General features: G+C 39.0%; 1 protein-coding gene across 4 annotated transcripts in view; it reads right to left on the reverse strand.

Annotated features, from left to right (window-relative positions):
• The window catches only part of LOC139459902 (breast cancer anti-estrogen resistance protein 3 homolog), a 148088-nt gene that overhangs the window by 58178 nt on the left and 68779 nt on the right, over window positions 1-21131 (reverse strand). The window contains exon 1 of one of the 4 annotated variants that reach the window (XM_071241625.1): window positions 10204-10385. The exons of the other annotated variants lie outside the window; for them this stretch is intronic. The gene's annotated coding sequence lies outside the window, so the exon portion shown is untranslated. Of the gene's footprint in view, window positions 1-10203; window positions 10386-21131 lie in introns of those variants that run through there. 4 annotated transcript variants of the gene reach the window in all.

A 21131-nucleotide genomic window follows, 5' to 3' on the forward strand; every position in this document is an offset into this window, starting at 1 on the left:
TGAGGTAGCTCCTATACGACCAACCTGCTTCAGGAAATAATCACCGTACACGACTGGCAAAATGTCAAATACATCTCCCCTTACATAAAAACAGTCAAATGTAACACTTAGCTGCATATAAAACATATGTTCTTCCAAAAAACAAACACTGTTTATTTTGCAGACAGAAAACAAAATGAATTCACCAGGGGCCGTCCCATAAGTTTTACAGCTTATCAATTAGATGTAATGCACCATAGAAAAACTAACTGAACATGTTTTCAGTCTAAGAAGAAGTTTGATACAGAACCCAGCTTCAATCACACTGACTGAAATGTTTAAACACAAATATGAACATGAGTTGTCCTAATGATACTAAATATCATGAAAGTTTTTGACTCTCTCCCTGTCTTGCTGAACTTTCTCCCAACACTGGCCATGGTTTTGGATGGGTTTACATCCTCTGGGGGGTGTAGGTTAAAGGTCAGTCAGATAAATACAGCTGACATTTTGTCATATTTATCATAACATGCCACCGCATGGAATAACGTGGAATAACAGTGGACTACTTAGGGGTTTGATTAATATCAGACAACTTGACACCTGATATCTATGTTAATGATAGCCATATTGTTATTATTGATAACCTGGTTATGACACATACAGAGTAGGTATATTTATTGCCTGCATATGCCTCACAGTACTCCATCAATCTTTATGGATGCTATTAAAAGTCTCAGTAGGCCTGCAGTACCGTATTCGACGTAATAAGCGCCCCGCTCTAATAAGCGCCCACGGCGATATTTGCTAATATATTGGCTTGTGAACAATCCCAATTAGCACCCTTTCCGATTGATCTATGTACATAAGACTTATCTATTTGTGTATAATGTGTGTGTTATATGCATCCTTAATAATGGGAAATAAAATTCTTGAAAAATATATCTGTCGTATACAAACATTTCAGGCTGTCAGCATAAACCACAAAATTTACGATCTTTCCACTCTGTTTTTTTTCACCAAAATAATATTCTTATAAGAGCCCCCTATTTCTAATAGATAAGATAATATAAGATAATAATATTTATTGCAGAATCGTTCCATTACGGGACAGATGCAATTTTAAGAGACAAAACATTATGATCAATATAAACATATATACAGACATACATAATTTACATTCCTGTAGACACAAACAAAATAATCAATATTATATATGTGATGATATTCTTTTTTATACATAAAATTGTCAACGGTTGATTATGGAGGGGTATTTATTGTTTGAAATTATAAATGTGGAAACAAATGCAGTTGATATTGACTGCTTCATTATTTGATAGGATGTATTGAAATAATTTATCTTCATGACTGTGGACATTTACATTTACATTTTGTCTAGATAATTTTCCAAAGAGTATATTTCTTTCTCGATAATATTGAGAGCACCCAGGGCACTTATTATGTCGAATACGGTATTAAAATTCCTTCATTTCCTCTATTGAGGGCTTGATCTGTATTATAATTACCATATTTCCTCTACGAATTGCAGGATCTGTATCATAATTCCCATATAGCCTCTATTAAAGTCTGGATCTGCATTTCCTCTATTAAGTGCTGGATCTGTACTATAATTACTGTATTTCCTCTATTAATTGCAGGATCTGTATCATAATTCCCATATTGCTTCTATTAAAGGACGGATCAGTATTATTATTCCTGCATTTCCTCTATTACGTTCTGCATCTCTACCATAATTTCTGTATTTCCTCTATTTCTTTCCCCTGATACATTTGAATACTATCAAGCTTAATTACTAAACAAAGCTTCCCTCCTCATTACAGATTCTGAGGCCTTAAAGTAAACATTTAGTACAGTAGTACATTTGGTTGAGACACATCACTGAATGATAGCAATCTGGTGAAATGGGTTTGGTGCAAGTTTAACGTGAGTGAGTGAGTGGCTGGGTGGCTGGGTGAGAGAGAGTGAGTGAGTGAGTGAGTGAGTGAGTGAGTGAGTGAATTGGTGGGTGGGTTTTGAGTGAGTGAGTGAGTGAGTAAGTGAGTGAGTGGGCCTAAACACCCAAATCATGTTAGCATAAGCCTACACGGTGCGCTCAAACTCTATCCCTTTTCTAACACTGAAACAATAGTGAGTGAGTGAGTAAGTGAGTGAGTGAATGAATGGGTGGGTTTTGAGTGAGTGAGTGAGTGAGTGAGTGAGAGAGTGGGTGGGTTGGTTGGTGTGTTTTGAGTGAGTGAGTGAGTGAGTGAGTGGGTGGGTGGGTGAGTGAGTGGGTGGGTGGGTGGATGGGTGTGTTTTGAGTGAGTGAGTGAGTGAGTGAGTGAGAGAGTGGGTGGGTTGGTTGGTGTGTTTTGAGTGAGTGAGTGAGTGAGTGAGTGGGTGGGTGAGTGAGTGGGTGGGTGGGTGGATGGGTGTGTTTTGAGTGAGTGAGTGAGTGAGTGAGTGAGTGAGTGAGTGAGTGGAGTTTAATGCTGCTTGGAACAGTATATGGGCCATGTAGAAGCATGTTAGCATAATGTGGGAGGAAAGCCTTCATTGACACAGGTCATAGACTTTCAATTTGATGGAACCCATGTGCTTGGTTATGTCGCAGAAAGAACCACATATTGTTGGTTATCTCCCTCTGGTAGGGAGCTGGTTCATCTATGTAATCAGGTTCATAAAGTTTATAGTCAGTAACTTGCAGGTTGCAGGTTTATTTTTGCTAAGAAACTGTTTGATATTGAAGTGAGTGAGTGAGTGAGTGAGCCTAGCAGCACTGTCACTGTGAAATGCATCCATGACGCACAGAGAGTAGAGTGTTCAAGATATTGTGGAAATATTCAGTACTCTGTTTCTTTCTTTGAAAACTATCTGACCTGTTTCACCAGATTTCAGTTTAAACTTTGTACTTCATCTCCGTCAATATTAGAATTCGGTTTCACTCAGTGATAACCAGATGTTAAGGAATTCATCCCACATTGACCTAAAGTACCATACAGGTTTCTTCATGCTTCATCAAACCTACCATCAAACCTTCCTGCTTGAATTACAGTATTTATCTGTCTGAGTTATCGGAAGTCTGGACAGATTCAAACAGTGACGGCCACATGCTACTCTGTGCAACAGGAGGGACCAGGGATAGAAATCTTTTTTATGTCAAGTGTGCCGCCGGACACTCTAAAAGATGTTTGTGCCCTTTGGAACTCCTTGCTCACTACTGAGGGTGCCAACTTTCTCCTCCTCTAAATCCTGAATACCACTTTACACAAATCTCAAAAGCATTAAAAAAAGGCATCATTTATAGTTAAATTACTGATAACATATTAAAACATAAAACATATAAAGTTTTTGTACACCATTATTTGTTTTAAATTTTGAATCTGTGTACCAAATGCTATTTTATTTCCAGCCACATATCACACTACTGAGTCCTTAATACCCTCTGACTATACCTCTAAATCCTGTGTACTAAAGGGGATTGGCAGTGTTAATCCTAGTTCACTCACTCACTCACTCACTCACTCTCACTCACTCTCACTCACCCACCCACCCACTCACCCACCCATCTACCCACCCACCCACTCTCATCCAGCCACCCACTCACTCAATTCAACCAAAATTTAACCTTCACCCTTTAAATTAAATTTAAAAAACATATAAAAATAAAACGCTTACTACATTTAAAGGTACAAACAGTTTTGATATGTCAATTACAGGATAATCATTTCTACCTTTGTTAAATGTTTAGCCTCAAACAAACAGTATCCCAGTCGGACCACTGACAAAATCGGGAGCATAGATGGACCAGTCGTCAATTCGCTGTGCAGAGTTGCGTACCTTGGGCAAGCCAGAAACCTATGATTGTGGGTCCGAATCCTGGTTTGCCTTGATTATGTTTCTAGGTTTGTCAGCACCATACCCGTGCTCGTGGGTTTCACCGAAGTGGCAAATGTCTGAGACCTGCATCACTTAGGGCTTTCCTCCCACATTAAGCTGACACGCCGCAATATCACTGTAGTACTGTTAAAAGCGGCGTTAAACCCAACTCACTCACTCACTCACTCACTCACTCACTCACTCTTTTGTGTGACAGATTACATAGAGTAATATGTCAGAACTGGTGGTCCATAACTTCTTTTGAGTAGTACAAAAAACATTCTGTAAAAATCTTTAACTTTTAAGGTGGGATTTCAGGGGACTACAGCATTATTTTTAGAATGTGTTAGAACAATTTCCTAACATTTCCTACTTCCTGGTTTTTCCTAGCATGATGCCTACCAAACCCTGGACATTTCTCTTAAAGTAGCAACAGATACAGTTCCCAAGTCACTTCTGGAGCTCTCTTCATTGCCGGCCCTTTACCTGCATGTAGCACTTCCTCCCCAGTGATGGATCTACAACATGCAGGCTCCACACAGGGTACAGGAAGTGGGGTTCTCCCAGCAGGCATACAAGCACAGATATTCATGTCGGGAACAACACCAGCTTCTGACGTGAAATTAGTTCCAAATATGCCCCCTTGATAAATCTGCTCGTGCCACCTGCACTTGTCACTAAAAACTGCAGAAATCTGCATTTTTGTTGTTTGCTTTAAAAACATACTGTCATTATAAGAATGCAGGCTGTGATAAATATAGTTATTTTAACGTATACACAAATTATCATTGGAATTTGACTGCACATGTTAAGTCATTATTCTTTCAAACAGCTTCCTCTTTTTCACGGAAATGAAGACATCATACAGGAATATTACTGTACAAAATAATTCATTTCTTATCTATGCAAGGATTAAATGCCATAATTCTATGACTGCATGTTTTTTAATCATATACTACTATCAAGTAGCAAATTTTTATCACCATGTATGTTCTTCCAAAAACATAATACTTCAGAACGCTTTTACAGAAAGTACATATTTGGAGAAAAAACGATTAGAATGGTTTTACCAGCTCAATCTATTCTTAGGAAAACACAATTTGAGTACTTCAGATTTCCTATCACCAATATTCAAAGAGACAATCAAATCTAAATTCAACTCCCTCTTCAAGGAATCTCTTCAAGATGAAAATGCAACAAGAGGCACAGGAAACAAACTTAGGACATATAGGATAGTTAAAAATGAAATAAAATTAGAACCTTATCTCAGTCACTGTAAAGTAAAAAAATATCGAGTTCACTTTTCTAAACTAAGATTAAGTAACCATAAATTAAATATTGAACTTGGAAGACATACAAAGCCACCAACCCCACTACATCAGAGGCTATGCTCTACATGTTCAACCATTGATGACGAAAAACACTACTTACTTCACTGTGTTAAACACACTCAAGAAAGAAATATACAAAATTATTCAGACAAAATGTAAATGTAAATGTCCACAGTCATGAAGATGAATTATTTCACTACATCCTGTCAAATAATGAAGCAGTCAATATCAACTGCATTTGTTTCCATATCTATAATTTCAAACAATAAATACCCCTTCATAATCAACCGTTGACATTTTATGTATAAAAATATCATCAAGTATGTAATATTGATTGTTTTGTTTTTGTATGTGTCTACAGGAATGTAAATTATGTATGCCTGTATATATGTATATATGAATCATAATGTCTTGTCTTTTAAAATTGCATCTGTCCTGTAATGGAACGTTTCTGCAATAAATATTATCTTATCTTATCTTATCTTATCTACTAAAAATAGTTAAGGACCAAACAATTCCTTCATATTACTCTAGTAAATCTGTCATCACATGGAGGTGTATAATAAAGAAGACTAATTGGCACAACAGATTAACTATAGCAATATGAAAGAATCGGTGGTCTTAACTTCTTGTTAGTAGAACATTTGCAAATTGATTCAACCAATATATTTGACAATCAACAGTATTTTTAAAAATTATGTGCCTACTTGACACTTAATCAAATTTCCATTTAACCAATTATGATGTTTAAGGTTGAAAGAGGTACTCCACTATACGACCTGCAACTCTATCCACAGGCTATTTTCATCTCATCATGAGTCAATTAAAGGAATTATTCCATGAAGATAAATAACACGGTCCATCAACCAGCCATACTGCCAAGGTCGTAAAAGATCTTTACAGTTTACGTTCACACGACTGCATCCATTTTATTACTGTATGATAGCAATCTGGTGAAGTGGGTTTGCTGCAAGTTTAACGTGAGGGTGAGTGGGTGAGTGAGTGGGTAGGTGAGTGAGTGAGTGAGTGAGTGGGTGGGTGAGTGAGTGAGTAATACGTTTGACTCCAAGATCATTACAGCATACTTATAAACAATATTATGGGCAATAGATCTGACACACATTAATACAATTGACTCTAAGACAGCACACTCACAAACAATAATCCCCAAATTACAATCCAAAATAATCCAAGACAGAGCATTAAGTAAGAAATCCAAGATAAAAATTCTTTCAAATTTCAATTTGACTGCAACTTTCACAAACATTTCAGACATTAAACTCTAAAAGATAAAAAATCAACAAAGTAAATTAGAAATACAACCCTAACTCAAGTTGAAGAAAGCGGCCATTTTAACACAAAAAAATCTAAGCATTTGTCACCATTATCCTCCCCAAGCACGACTGCATAAACAAATTGTTTTTAGACATTATTAACAAAAACTTCACACAAACATATTCTCCACCAGTAACAACAGACAGTGACACAGACACTGAACATTAGAAAAACAATAACCCCAAGTGCTGTTTGGCCTTGAGAAACTGGAGAAACTTGAAGAAATCCAGGACCAAAAGAAGTTACATGCCGAATTACCAGACCACGCTATAATATGTCCTTCAGAATTCCTAATTCTTACGTAAGCATATATTGCGACACGTTTTAAGCCTTTAGCTGATTGGAGGAGAGGGGTGGAAGCTTGTGATATGAAAGTAATACTTTATAGTTTCTTCATCTAATAATTGCACCTTTTTCTCGACAGGTACGTTAAGTTTCCCCGCCTGGTTTTGGGAGGTAGAAGATTAATGGGAATATGATACTGTTATAAGTATGTTCAGCAACACTTTAAAAACACGCTGTGATTGATGGGCAGCGAGAACCTGACAGAAACACGACAAGGATTATCCCCTTATCTTTCAAAAACACTTCTCGAACAAAAGATAAGATTCTGTACTGCTAGTATATGCCACTGTTTTTTAAAAAAACTAGATGAGTTTAGATATTTTTATATTTGTCTCCCGCTAATTAGGTATATACGTTAATAGTGACATGTTCGGGGAAAGGCAATACTTATAGTGTTTGTATGGCGATATGTCTTGCTTTGTTTACATATTTAAATACTTATGCATATCTGAAACATTTGTTTGTTTGTTTGTTGTTTAAACATTCCAGATATATAGTGGCAGTATAGATTAAGTCTGGAACAGACAACCAGTGATTGATATAATGAGCAAAGTTCCATGGTAAGGGTACAATGCTACACAATCAACCAGTCACTGAGTATGACCATCCAGATGTAGCTGTGTGTGTGACAAGCGTAGGTTCCTTGATACTTCTTTCCACGAGTCACAATGGAGCTGAAATATTTGAACATTCCACGTGTTTTGAATTATTTAATAGTGTCAGATATGATGTAAGCTTGGATTACAGCTAATTACAGCTTTCCCTTTTGCAAACAGGATCTGCTAATTCAATAAATGAGACATTGCCAACATTGTGATGTCAGTTATCACATGTGTTTATAGAAACGAGAACAAGAACGCCTTGAAATCTCTGATGTTACAACACATGGTGTATAGGCAAGACTCAATTGTGTCAAAACGTTGTTTTAACGAAGTCCAAACTTGCGAGTGGAAGAAAGTGGAAGAAGGAAAAAAGGCTTGCAGTCACCCAATTGAACATGTCTGACAGTTTACAAACATTTCAAAGTTTTAACACCCTCAGCCAGTCTACATTTCCAGTTTAGAGGAGCTGTATACCTGGCTGTTCAGAGTGGGAACCTAGACTAACATCTAGTCTCTGAAATGAATATATTTTACAGAAAAAAAGTTGTTGAATTAAAGTTACAAAATATGATAAAAAGGAGCCCAGTGACTTTCTTCATTTCCAGACACTGCAGTAATCTAGACTTGCCAAACATTATAGACTTGCATGGGCTGTATTGGATATATTTGTTCCAGGGTCGGTATGACAGACTAGGTACAATCTATAGATCTGTGTAGTTACTTTTTGTCAGTGAAACATACATCATCACAACTTCTTGTCTGAATTTCATCCATGTCTGTCAGCGAATTTAGCCACTAGTCCAAGTCAAATAAAATGTCTTCTGGTCGAGTAGTGAGTGAGTATGGTTTTACGCCGCTTTTAGCAATATTCCAACAATGTCATGGCGGGGGACACCAGAAATAGGCTTCACACATTGTACCATGTTGGGAACTGAACCCGGGTGTTTTGCCGGAACAGCTGACACCTTAACCTCTGAGCCTTATCAGTAGTTGATTCAACTGTTAATGATCATTGTTTTGATGACTGGTTACAAATATTACATTAGTGAGTAAGTTTGGTTTAACGCTCCTTTGAACAGTATTCCTTGCAAGTGTAACGGTGATCATAACAATATTGATGATAATGAGGATGGTGCTATAGATTTTGATAATGTTTGTTTGTTTGTTTGTTGTTTAACGCCCCACTCAGCCATAATCCAGCTATATGACAGTAGTCTGTAAATAATCAAATCTGGACCAAACAATCCAGTGACTGACATCATGAGCATCGATCCATGCAATTGGGATACGATGACATTCATCAACCAAGTCAGCAAGCCTTACCACTGATCCCGTTAGTCGCCTCTTACGACAAGCATAGTCGCCTTTTACGGCAAGTATGGGTAGCTGAAGACCTATTCTTCTTCACGGGTTGAGAGTGATGATGATTATTATGGCTTTGGTGATAATGACACAGATCATAAGACACATAATGTCTAAGATAAAACCTCAACAGTAGAGTCTTGATTGCAGCCTAACAGTCTCCACTGGGCAAAAAGGCAAAATATTGATGAAATTTAGATGAATGGATAACTGAAAATCAGTGATGACCCCAGGCTTTTGTGAAAAGGGTAAGTTGAACCCCCCTCCCCATCCCCCAAAGTAACTTCTTCATCAATGAATATTAAGAACAAAATCACCAATTAAAACAAACTGCATTAAGATTATAATCTTTGAAAAAAAGCCAACTATTATCAAATAAGAAAGGTAGCTAATAGCATTTTATCAATAATTCAGGCAGTTAAATCACCAGTAGTGTCTTCTTGAGAAATAACCTTATTATCCCAGCCCCGAAATGTGCCTATGACAATCCAGTAATTAGCTGGAATGATGTCGCGACTTCCTACCTTGCTGATGATGGAGATGACTCATCCATTGTGTTCAGCATTGGCGGGAATTAATTACAACAAAATATGCGAGAAGAAAGTTGGAGTGACAGTCTGGTTGGCCTTGTAGGACATGGTGACATTCTTGAACAATCACAGCTATTGAAATTGGGGTTGACGGATTTGATAAACATAAGCGGAAGAACAGAATCTGTCATGAATCATCTGATAATTTGAGTCGTATAACATATTTTTTAAGTTGCATTAAAATGTGAAATAAATTTTCAAATTCTGACTCAAACTGAACAATGTCTGGTAATTAATCTCTTATTTCAATTGCAGATGCTATTTTCCTAACGTTACTGCAACGAATTGAAAACTAAGATAAAACTCTCGATCTATTATTTGTTTCTGAAGCATATATTTCCAGATAAAACTTTTAATTTGACAAGTCACTATTATGACTAATATTGATTAACCAATGAAGTTAATTAACAATTTCTTAATATTGATTTGGTAATTCCTTGAGGCTTGTTTAACTCTTAAACATTTAAAAACAATTTCAACTTTTCAGTTCTTTTAGAAATGGTTTTGATCAATTGGGTACTGAATCTAAATTATTGAACAAATAAAGTCTTCAAAAATCCTCACAAAATCATGTTTGAATTAAAATGCCTGACCTTTAGAACAAATATTCTGAATCACAATCAAACTCATTAAACCATCACAGATAATATTTCTTAAAAACATAAGCAACCAGGGCTATACATATAAAGTTTGTCAAACCAGCCTCCAAACGAGACAGCTTGTTATCATATCACAACATGCATTTCATAACTGTGACAGAGAAAATAAACACAGACTTACTGCTTTCACCAGCTACAACCACACAGTCGAACCCTGCTCCGCTCCTAGCCTTACATCATCCACCTGATCCCGAATAATGACACAGTCTTACTTCCTGAACACATACAACATCCCCAGAATCATAACACAGATAGGCCGATCACCTATGTGAAGCGTTCCTCCGCGGACCGCGCTGGTGTGCTTGGCTGCACCACTAACCCCCTCTCCGTCCTCGTCTGATTCATCATCTCAACATGCTCCGGTGTTCAGTAATTCCAGGTCCTTCAAGTTTTTTCCCTCATTCGTGACCTCCAGCCACACTTCGGTGGCGCCTCTACCCCCCTCTAACAGATACCACCCTAAATATAGACCTCGTACACACACTCTGTTTTTAGCATCAGTTTTCTGAGAGATAAATGTTGAAATATTTTTTGTCAGTTTTTTTGCAAATTGATGAGTGAGTATTTAACACTTCTAGCATTCTTCCTGCAACCTGTCTCTGTGCCACACGGCAGCAGCGATGGAAAATATCTGGGAATTCCCTGTAATGTTTCCTGTTTTTCTGTAGATTGATGGCAACTGATGCTCATTTGTAACTAATTAATTTCAGTACAGTTTGAAAAAGGACAGATAAACTGTGAAACGTCCATCATCTGAGTTGTAACACTGCTGGTACACAACAGTCTCACCTGCCACTCGTACAGCTCCAGATTACACAAACATTTGGCTACGGAAGTGGAATTCATCTAGCATCTAACATATACCCACAGGATCAGGAACAACACTTACTAAATGGAGGTCATATAAATGATATACATATATGTCAGTCTGGTAACTTTGAATATCATATAGCATAGTGTTGTTATGGCATATATTCCACTGTCATATATCCTGAAGTAATGTTATTGACACATATAGCTTTATGATAACTAGTTGAGTTTTAAAATCTCACTCAAATGTCTTTTGATATCAAAAATATCAACATGAGTCAATAAAAGTTTAAAACTCTGAGGCTTGCTGATGTTAAACCCCATTAAACCTCGCCTCTCCCTTGATCTCTTCAAAAGTTGAAATTAATACCATTAAATAAGCAGTGTGATGAAAGGCTACAAAGTATCTGTTCTATATAAATGCCAAGTCAGATCAGACTTATTTTGGATGGTTATCAGTATAAATTAATCCCCTAGTCCTTAATCCAACACAGTCTCCCATCCCCAAAACACCATCAGCACCATATCATTATGCGAGTACATGTATCAGCTTTGTTTCAGCAGCTGCCTCATTGCCATGGGCAAATCATCTCAATGAGTGGCTGTCATTTGTCAGCCATCCAAACCTAAACAGTAAAATCATTTACGGGTAAATACTAATCCGTAATTGCTTGCCCACATGTCTTGATTTAGCTTGTCTTAACCATTGTCCTCAGTATATTCAGTGTGCCATTTAAGTCATCAAAACATTGGATTCTGGAGAATTGGTCCGCTATCAATTTAAATTCTTGCTTGGAACTTGCTAGGAAAAATCATCATCATCATCATCATCATCATCATCATCATCATCATCATCATCATCTGCATCACCATCATCCAAGATTATTGCACTTATATAGCGACGTGCATGGAAGTGTGTGTGTGTGGCTGCTTGTACTAGTCTTGACTGATGCTGATTTCATAGTGCTAGCCCACTGAGATCCCATGCTGCAGTTTAACATGAATAACCCACTCAGACACAGTATACTGACTCCGAGACCACCAGTCCTTGTTTTAGCCCCTTAATGCCGAGCATCAGACAGGGCAACAACAAGTACCATCTTTTAACGTTTTTTGGTAGGATGCGGCCGGGTATCGAACCCCAGATTTTCCGGGGGGATCCTCTACCACTAGACCACAGAGGCAGTCACCAACAACAGAATCACATTGTTGGTGAAACTGAGACAACTTTCATGAGTACTGACGATCACCTCCAATGAGTCCTACTATTTTTTCATACTTCACCCACACAACCAGCCTAACAAAATATCTAAACACAAAGCTTCTCCAATTTCCAGCCTGCACAATACAAAAACAAAACAAATCCGATTCCTCTATTGCTTTTAAACCTGTTAGCTTTATTCCTTCTTTTTAATCAACCGGATACTTTGTTATCTCAGAGTTTGTCAGTAACAAATGAAGGAACCGGTGCATTCTGGGAACACACTAGCAGGAGAGACTTTCAGAGTGGAACCCAGATAACAGGGCCCAAGGTTAGTTTAGCCCCTTCAAGGCACTTGAGATGGTGACAGGTATATGCCTAAATAGACTCACAATCAGCTAATATATTGTTATAAAAAAGCAGAACTTTAAAACTGTTATCAGCAGGAAGCACTCTTGGCTTACACAAATAAGGAACGGCTTATATAGTTTTTGCTGGAATGAAACTGTTTGAATTCAGCCATATTGCGGTTTTAACTTGAAGAAATGTCTGTTTTTTGTTATTAAGATACGTGTTTGAAGTATTGGATAACTCCCCAGTCAATTAATGGTAGGCAAGTGTGGTTTTAACTCTTTCTTTCCACAATAGATGGTGCCGCCTGATGCTGGTACTTCTTGTGTTGTTGGAACAAGCTCTGCACCGTATCTACCGTGATGGGTGTCACTTGGCTACAAATTTTATTCTCTTTAAAACTAACAATCCTATTTTCTTTAAACAATATATTCATTGTTGCATCATTAACTGGATCAGCTTCTTATCAAAGACGTTACAGAAACAGACTTCTTGCACTGCATGTTTTATAACACTGCATGTACACAATAACAGGGTCTTCCTGATTACTTTAATCTAACTGACATAAGCATGATAAGACCCATCTTGCTGAGGCAAGGGAGTTAACTGACTAAGTCCAGATTCCACCCTTGTCGAACCAGCTGGATTTATAGAGTTATATTGTAGCTGGACTAATGTGACTTTGCATGGTCCAATTAAAATACTGCAACAAAATCGACATCCGGTTCAAAAACAAAATGGCAACTGCCTAGCCGAATTTGTTCGATTGCAGGATTTGCAGAGCATGTGTAATGTCATCTGGGCATTGACAGATATTTTAAAATCTTTTCATGTTTTCAATAAAGGTGCTCAAGTGATTTGATGTACTTGGAGAGTTGAACCAATTTTATTACAATAAAGATCTTTATTATTGATGAGATCGTCTGGGCACCGCGTTTTTGTTTGGCTGATGCAAGTGATATGAGATGTGGAATCTGATTGGTCAGTAGTGGGGACATAGAAGGGACATAACTCATAAAAGCCACTGGTAGTGCTTTGATTGAGCCTAGGAATTCTGGCCTAGTTTAGCAAGGCTGGAAACTGGACTTTTAAAGTCAGTTTAATCTCCCTTGATTCGGGAAGATGGAAAAGAGTGATAATTTATTATTTTACTGATTTTCAAGGTGTATGCAGAGGTCAGTAAAAAGAGAATTATATAAGAGAAGAACTAAAGATCATTTTGATACATAATTCACTATTTTGGTTTAGAGGGTATTTGTATCCTCCATTTTGTTGCCAAGACAACATTCAGATAAGGCTAATCCTAATATGAAAATGATTGGTATTGATATTTTTGAATGCACCACCAAAAGGCAATCTAGTGATGTGACGACATTTCGACACCCATGGTAGTCCAGTACCTATCACCACTTCCTTGATGAGCTATGAAGTCAGACATTTTGTCATTTCATGGTTTACAAATGTTCAGGCGGCGGTCTGGAAATAATCGAGTCTGGACCAGAAAATCCAATGATTGACATCATAAGTATTGATCCACAATTGGGATACGATGACATGCATCAACCAAGTCAGCGAGCCTGACCACCCGATCCCATTTGTCGCCTTTTACGACACCCATAGATTGCTGAAGACCTATTCTATCCCGGATCTTCACGGGTCTTCAGACATGTCTGACATGGCGGAGACTGACATCGTCTTGTCATCAGTGGTGGGACGGAGTTTAAAACACACTACAACATCAGTTATGCTGAAAGAACGTAGATAGAAAGCCAGGTTTTCACTGTATTGTTCCAACTGTAATGTCCCTCACTGTGAGGCTAAAGCTAGAAGAAGAAGAGTGAGTGAGTGAGTGAGTTGGGTTTAATGCCGCTTTTAACATTATTCCAGTTAGATCACGGCGTGTCAGCTTAATGTGGGGGGAAAGCCCGAAGTGATGAAGGTCTCAGACATTTACCACTACGCTGAAACCCACGAGCATGGGTATGGTGCTGACAAACCTAGAAACATATTCGGGGCGAACCGCGATTCGAACCCACAATCATAGGTTTCTGGCGTGCCCAAGGGACGCAACTCTGCACAGCGAATCGCGGCACTTAGAAGACTGGGCCACCCGTGCCCCAAGAAGAAGAAGAAGAAGAAGATTTATTGTACATAAAAACCCACAGGGGGCATGGTACTAAACATAAACATGACTAATTTAAAACACTGACATACACATGCCAGGATTTATCAAGGATTCCAAACTGAATGCCCTTGGCACATAAATTAGGTAAAAACATATGGGTAATGATCTTCAAAATTTGGATTTTCTAAAAAGTCCTATTCTGAAATTCAGGGATATTAAAATATTTCACATTAAACATTAAAGACAGTTTTTGTTTATTGGTCCTGTTATCAGTGAGATGCAAGTATCTTTGCAAAGCAACAATTTCACATGACTCGGCAAATTTTTAATTCCAATTTCACTGACATTTGTTCAGTCTTTGCGCTAAACATCGGCTCTGAGCAGGTTTAGATAAATATCTGACATGAAGAAGGAAGGCGGGCAGCCAGGGGACTGCATGACTTGCTGTCAAGCATTCCATTCAGTATTATCACACCTTCATGCCAGACTCACTGAATCATAACCGATTCCATATTGGCTGCTGTGATGGATCGTGGAATAAGCACTGGCTTGACATGGAGCATGCTGGGATATGCCAGAGGTGCAGGGGTGCTATCCCCCTCGGGAGGACATACTGAGACACTGATGTATTCTGTGGAACAATTCAGTCCTGATGGAGCTGTTTGCACATCTAATACAAAGGAGGTGAAATGGAAATTATTTTTGTTGACACACTATAAATGTATATAAATGGTGTTAATCGTTGCTCACAATATCGATCACTGGATTGTCTGGTTCAAATTTAATTTGTTTGATAGGCATTACTTAGAAGTTGGCGGATGACAAGATTGACACAATTTTATGGATAACAACTTCTTTAATACTGTAAAAAGCGACGTTTCGGTATAGATCCTTATACCGTTGTCAAGCAAGACTGAATGAGGGACATAGTGCAGAATATATATAGCAAGTAGAGGATTACCAGTAGAGGATTAACAGTAACACTTGCTATATATATTCTGCACTATGTCCCTCATTCAGTCTTGCTTGACAACGGTATAAGGATCTATACCGAAACGTCGCTTTTTACAGTATTAAAGAAGTTGTTATCCATAAAATTGTGTCAATCTTGTCAAATTTAATTTATTTACAGCTGGAATATTGCTGAGTGCAGTGCTATGTAAAAGAATATAGGTCTGTGATTGATCCAAGTCGGCCAGATGTGTAGATTCTAGAGAAGGTCATTGATCTGACACCAGGTTCTCTTCGGGGATTACCTCAACTGCCATAACATGGCGCCAGTAAATGGTAAGCTTTAGTGGAGTGGTAGAGTGAGTGAGTGAGTGAATGGGCTGGCAGGACCTGGGTAGACAGTTGATGACAAACTAAACATTTAGTTTAACGCGGCCACAGCATGGTTTAAACACCATTGTGATAACATCATGTAAACATGTCACAAGTTTTCTTCTGTCTGCAACCAGAACAAACAAGGACAAAGGTTCTGACATAGTTCATTTCTTCACCTTCTGAAATATTGGCAGAGCATGTTGCCAGATACAGAATGTTATATCTGTCACAGTTCAAGACACACATTTGTTTGACTTGCCTTTGCATGTGTTTGTGACAGGTGCCACCGGTGGGGAAGGATGTGCTCACCTTCTCGCAAACACCTTGTATCATCACTATTCTCATGATATAGTCAGAATCATACAATCGACTCTGCTTTATGCTGAGATTTCTATTTAACATGGAAAGCATTTTGTTGCTTTATTTATCTGATAGGAAGAGCAACATCATTTTGGGACAACAAACATCATAGTGTTTGCAGTAAATTAATATTTTGGTTGTTGAAACCCCCGAGGCCAAATCCTGAATATCAAAAGGTCCTCAGGATTCATCATCCCGGGGGGGTCTGTCCTACTCATGTGTCACACACCCTGCACCCATTGTCCCCCCCAATCACCATTTTGTGGCCTTTAAAACATACATGTGATGCCCAAGGAACATCCTCGTCCCCGACATCCCAGGTAGGGCCTGCCCACATAAACCCCAACTCCAATCCCTGTCAGCTGATCCCCACCCACACGGCACTGCTATGCTTTAAAGAGTGAAATGAAAAGGGGGGAAATTCAGCACACACAGTACAGAAACATTCCTGGGGTTCAGTCAAGTTCCCCAAAGCACCTGATCTGCATCTGCAACTGTAGATAAGGTGCCATCTTTACTTTATGTGATGCGTATAATCTTTTGCTCACTGTCTCTGATTAAAGGTATGAGATAAGATCTGCTGGTTCTTCATGTGTTTTTTTCATATTTTGAAAGCTCTCCACATTTGAATTATATTATACTTTTTTATGATGCAAGGTATGTCAGATTTAATAAAAACACATTCATTATATTCGCCAAAATCCGCCAGAATCGTGACACGAATATTTTGTGTACAAGACTACTCACAGGTGCTCACATCAGCTATTGGTGCATCTCCTTCTCTATAGAGAAGGTAACACTTGTACCATATGCTGCAGAAACACTTCTCACACAGACTAGTTCCTGGCTGTCTGTGCCTAGCATCATCTTCATGATGTAAAGAAATGAATTCTTGTTGCTATCCTTTTGGATGAATCTATTTTTAGATGACAACTATACCAGGATATCCCGTTGGTTAAAGCCCAACATCTTCTCACAAGGCAATTTGGGTTTTGGTTTTCCAATACAAGAAAACTATTAAAAAAACTCTAAACAGAAATCTATAATATGTAAGACTAACCTTCATTATTCCAAGAATTTTGCCATTTTGAGCAAACATTTTCACTGGTATTGTCAAACTTGATATTGATGTTGAAATGTATTTCCCTTTTTTCTAAGATAGTTGTGAGATAGGCAACAAAAAAAGTAAGACATTTTCCAGGCAGACTGTATCAGCTTTGTCTACTGAAAGCCATATATTCATTGAGATAAGGCAGACCTGAGTTTGTGACTCCGGATGTTTTAACATCAACCCACATCATCAGCCACATAACTGCTTACTTCAGCATTTTCCCTGCGCTGTGTGACATTTACAAAGTGAAGTACATGGAGACTGTGATCGACACCAACAGGAGACAATCTAACTCAAGCCAAAGACGTATACACACACACACACACACACACACACACACACACACACACACACATATATATATATACACGTCCTTGCTCAATCCATGACAAGCTTTTCTAGCTGAATCTGTTTCAAAAAGCTGCGATCAGATTATTATGCTGTCTTCCTAGCAACTGTTCTGGATACTTTCAGTGCATTGTCAGTAACATCAAAGAGAGCTGCACAGTTTCTTGCGAGTGAGTGAGTGAGTGGGTAGATGGATGGGTGATTGAGTGAGTGAGTGAGTAAGAGGGTGAGTGAGTGAGTGAGTGAGTGAGTGAGTGAGTGAGTGAGTGAGTGAGTGAGTGAGTGAGTGAGTGAACTAGGATTAACACTGCCAACCCCCTTCAGGACACAGGATTTAGAGGTATAGTCAGAGGGTATTAAGGACTCAGAAGTGTGATATGTGGGTGCAAATAAAATAGCATTTGGTACACAGATTCAACATTTAAAACAAATAATGGTATACAAAAAGAACCTAAATATGTTTTATATTTTAATATTTTATCAGTAATTTTACTTCAAATGATTGAGTTGTGTTTAACACTACTTTGATAGGTATTTCAGTTATATCTTCAGGCCAGACATTTTTTACTGTTTACAATCCTAAAACTCCAAAAATGTGGACAAATAAAAACAAACTGGATAGCAGAGGGGTTCTATATTCCATTGATCAGAGACCAGAAATCGCTATTATTATTATTTATTATTTTAAATACTATAACTAAAACCTGTTGAAAATATATATTGAAAACGAATCATTACGAATCGCAAGAGAAAGTAAAAATAATATATGAAATAATATATATTTTTTTACCTACCGACATGAATATTTAGGCAAAATTATTTAAACAAAAAAAAATGAAAAAGGTCTAACATCAGAGTGTTAGCTTAATGTGGGGGGAAAGCCCCAAACGACACAGGCTGTCGACATTCATCACGGTGGTGAAACACATGAGCCTGGGTATGACACGCCCACGACTAGTCAGAGAGGATGCTGGGAAAAGCAAACTCTGCATCATCAGTTGCATGTGTCACTAGAGGGGTGTATGGGATTTTACAAGCTCGATGACCTTGTACACCACCAGATCAACGTGTGTACATGAACATTCAGCTCTCAAAATCTCATTAAAATCAGACCTTAGTTCTCGCTACCGCTAAACAAAGATCTGAGGACATCTCATTACGGGTCATGTCAGACCGATCTTTGCAAACTTTGACCGACCAATGGAATGACCAATCAGAAGGCAGTTTTCTCGTGCTTTATGGCACTAATTTCAAATTGGTGACTACGTTTCGAAACATATTTTGACAAATTCTTGATTACAAATTTTAAACCTGAACAAAAGAACATTCTGGAATGGCTGATAGATGATCTAGATTGTATGGATTCAGTCCTTAAACCCCTAACTATCGTTCGGAATATCCTGTGTTAATGTTTTTCGAGGTTGTATGATTAGAAATCACATTCCGACTGTCACTTTCATGATCTGGTAAGTGACGCTCTGATTGGTCGGATGAAAGGTCGTTCTGACGTGACCCCTAATGGGATGTCTTCAGATCTTTGTTTAGCGGTAGGGAGAACTAAGGTCTGATTTTAATGAGATTGCTGTACACGCTGCTAGTTACCCAAGTAAAACCATTAGTGCTACATACAGAGACTTATTTTCGCCAACGTATGTTTTAGGGCTGGGACGGGTAACTCGGGTACTTAAATCGGGTGGGTACTGAGAAGGACCCGGGTCAGTCACGTGATATATTGATTAATGACAAAAATTATTCAGAACTCCATGGTTACACTACAAGTCACAAATGTTCACATTTCTTTCTGACTATGCACCCATTCCTTCTGACTTTGATGTTTGCATAAATAGAGAACTTCAGTCAACTTCAGTTGATGCATGACCTGATCGTTTAATATGTGTATCTAAATACAGGGCTATGGTCAAACTATTCCCAATGGGACATTTTGTACCCTTCTTTTCAGACTAGTGAGTACCTTTACAGTGGGTACCCGGGTAGGGTCGGGTTATAGTGGGGTGGGTACCCGGGTAGGGTCAGGTAATAGTGGGATGGGTACCCAGGTAGGGTCAGGTAATAGTGGGGTGGGTGCCCAGGTAGGGTCAGGTAATAGTGGGGTGGGTACCCAGGTAGGGTCAGGTAATAGTGGGATGGGTACCCAGGTAGGGTCAGGTAATAGTGGGGTGGGTGCCCAGGTAGGGTCAGGTAATAGTAGGGTGGGTACCCAGGTAGGGTCAGGTAATAGTGGGGTGGGTGCCCAGGTAGGGTCAGGTAATAGTAGGGTGGGTACCCAGGTAGGGTCGGGCGATAACGGGCTGGTTACCCATATAGGGTCAGGTAATAGCGGGTTGGGTACCCGGGTAGGGTCAGGTAATAGTGGGATGGGTACCCAGGTAGGGTCAGGTAATAGTGGGGTGGGTGCCCAGGTAGGGTCAGGTAATAGTGGGGTGGGTACCCAGGTAGGGTCGGGCCATAGCCGGCTGGTTACCCATATAGGGTCAGGTAATAGTGGGTTGGGTACCCGGGTAGGGTCAGGTAATAGTGGGATGGGTACCCAGGTAGGGTCAGGTAATAGTGGGGTGGGTACCCAGGTAGGGTCAGGTAATAGTAGGGTGGGTACCCAGGTAGGGTCAGGTAATAGTGGGGTGGGTGCCCAGGTAGGGTCAGGTAATAGTAGGGTGGGTACCCAGGTAGGGTCAGGTAATAGTGCGGTGGGTACCCAGGTAGGATCAGGTAATAGTGGGGTGGGTACCCAGGTAGGGTCAGGTAATAGTGGGGTGGAAACCCGTGTAGGGTTGGGTAATAGTAGGGTGGGTACCCGGGTAGTAAATTTGGACTCATGCCAGCCCTAATATGTTTGGGTGCCTTATGTACCTTACAACCGCTGTTGGGTTGACATGGTAACACAATCTGAACAGTGTAAGACAATCTGAACAGGGTCAGTTGGGGTGAAAGAAGCAGCTGATGTCACATGACACACCAGCCATGACATCATGATGTCTGTACCTGCCGACCCACTTGTACTGGTTTTCACAAGATGGTGACTCACCAATCAGAGAGCTGGATTTTATTACATGAGTAACGATAAAGTAAAATCCAGAGCAAAGGACCACTGTCATAGGACCTGTTTTGGGTAAAAAGTTCAAAATGATGGATAAAAAAATTAATTTTATAAATTTTTTAGAAATATCCCCACACCCCCAAAACATAACTGTGGTAATATCGATATATTTAAACTATTTCAGATTTTCTCCCTATATGGGATGTTGCTCCTTTGATTGTAAACTTGATTTGGTCACAGGTCAGTGGCATTAAATGGACAATGGTACCAAGATACCATATTGGACGGTTGTGTTTTGCCTCATTTTGATAACCATGTACTTGCCACATGTCCTGGTTTTAAGGACGACAATGCCCGCCCCA

Source organism: Haliotis cracherodii, unplaced genomic scaffold, assembly GCF_022045235.1.
Source record: "Haliotis cracherodii isolate W230 unplaced genomic scaffold, xgHalCrac1.p SCAF_13, whole genome shotgun sequence".
NCBI classification, from domain to species: domain Eukaryota; kingdom Metazoa; phylum Mollusca; class Gastropoda; order Lepetellida; family Haliotidae; genus Haliotis; species Haliotis cracherodii.